General features: G+C 41.2%; 1 protein-coding gene across 1 annotated transcript in view; it reads left to right on the top strand.

Annotated features, from left to right (window-relative positions):
• The first annotated feature begins 1,466 nt into the window (after positions 1-1,466).
• The window catches only part of LOC107044011, a 23,500-nt gene continuing 22,961 nt past the window's right edge, over positions 1,467-2,005 (top strand). Inside the window, exon 1 of the mRNA XM_015265736.1 lies at positions 1,467-1,501. The gene's annotated coding sequence lies outside the window, so the exon portion shown is untranslated. The remainder of the gene's footprint in view (positions 1,502-2,005) is intronic.

Raw genomic sequence — 2,005 nt, 5'->3', positions numbered from 1 at the left:
TAATGGGGAAGCGCTCTGCGCCGAGAAACCATTGAGTTTTTCATAGCGCCGCGACTTTCGTCGCAGTTTTTATTTTTTTATTACAGAGATTAAGGAATGAAACGGGGGTTGAAGGATGGGGAATTTAATTCTCCATCGAACAGCATTGGTTTCATTCCTTAATGTTAATTAGGAGCAGAGATACGATTTTTTAATTAGCGGGCGAGTTGTCGGGAGTCACTGCGCCGAGAAACCATTGAGTTTTTCATAGCGCCGCGACTTTCGTCGCAGTTTTTATTTTTTTATTACAGAGATTAAGGAATGAAACGGGGGTTGAAGGATGGGGAATTTAATTCTCCATCGAACAGCATTGGTTTCATTCCTTAATGTTAATTAGGAGCAGAGATACGATTTTTTAATTAGCGGGCGAGTTGTCGGGAGTCACTGCGCCGAGAAACCATTGAGTTTTTCATAGCGCCGCGACTTTCGTCGCAGTTTTTATTTTTTTATTACAGAGATTAAGGAATGAAACGGGGGTTGAAGGATGGGGAATTTAATTCTCCATCGAACAGCATTGGTTTCATTCCTTAATGTTAATTAGGAGCAGAGATACGATTTTTTAATTAGCGGGCGAGTTGTCGGGAGTCACTGCGCCGAGAAACCATTGAGTTTTTCATAGCGCCGCGACTTTCGTCGCAGTTTTTATTTTTTTATTACAGAGATTAAGGAATGAAACGGGGGTTGAAGGATGGGGAATTTAATTCTCCATCGAACAGCATTGGTTTCATTCCTTAATGTTAATTAGGAGCAGAGATACGATTTTTTAATTAGCGGGCGAGTTGTCGGGAGTCACTGCGCCGAGAAACCATTGAGTTTTTCATAGCGCCGCGACTTTCGTCGCAGTTTTTATTTTTTTATTACAGAGATTAAGGAATGAAACGGGGGTTGAAGGATGGGGAATTTAATTCTCCATCGAACAGCATTGGTTTCATTCCTTAATGTTAATTAGGAGCAGAGATACGATTTTTTAATTAGCGGGCGAGTTGTCGGGAGTCACTGCGCCGAGAAACCATTGAGTTTTTCATAGCGCCGCGACTTTCGTCGCAGTTTTTATTTTTTTATTACAGAGATTAAGAGATGAAACGGGGGTTGATGGATGGGGAATTTAATTCTCCATTGAACATTCTTTGTTTCATCCCTTAATATTAATTAGTCGGCGAATAAATCAACTGAAAAACATAAAGTAAACATTGAGTACAAGGAGGACAAAAGTCCCCCTCCGAACCTGTCCCTGTCACAGCAGAACTGCTACTGCCGAGTTACTCACGCACCCGACTCACATTTACCGACAATTCGACCGGGACGCCGCCTTTCCCGTGGGGTACCAACTAACATTTTTGGAGTCAGTCAAACCCCCCGATCCGGGCCTCTACTCAGGTCTATCCTCTTTGGTTGCGGATGTGTTCAGTTGACTGTGTGCAGTTGCACCCATCCCTCCCGGAATTGTGAAAAATTATCGATGGTGAGAGAGTACTTCAAGTTGATGTTAGGACATCAGAATCTTTATCTGATTTTTGGAAAAAATTCACGAGAATTAAAAATGGATTTCTAACCTCAAATAAGGAATACATGAAATACATACAATCAGTGCATTTTTTTTACACACGGAATTGTTTTGTGACATCCGTCAGAAAATTCATTTAAATTCATTTTCTTACGTCGTCATTCAATTATCTCAGTGATAGAAGCGACTTTTGAAACCCAAATTATCTTCTGTGACCGGGGAATGTGACCCCCTCGATGTTAGGAATATTTCGGCTGCACACATCTGTGAACGATAAAAATGTTCCCACCGTCGAGTTTCTCCTAGATTAAGGAGATATCAGCTGTGCAATATTAGATGCATCGTAAACATTTGAGTCTAGTCTCGTCTCCTTAGTCATGCACTTTCCACGTGTGACCATAAATTTCAATAAACACTGGACTCTTGAACCGGAAAACTGTTGATAACAAATTCTAAGCGTGG

Source organism: Diachasma alloeum, unplaced genomic scaffold (assembly GCF_001412515.2).
Source record: "Diachasma alloeum isolate Michigan unplaced genomic scaffold, Dall2.0 Dall_scaffold_00659, whole genome shotgun sequence".
NCBI lineage: Eukaryota > Metazoa > Arthropoda > Insecta > Hymenoptera > Braconidae > Diachasma > Diachasma alloeum.
Note: the sequence above shows the minus strand (reverse complement) of the source record. Positions and strands in the feature narration are given on the sequence as shown.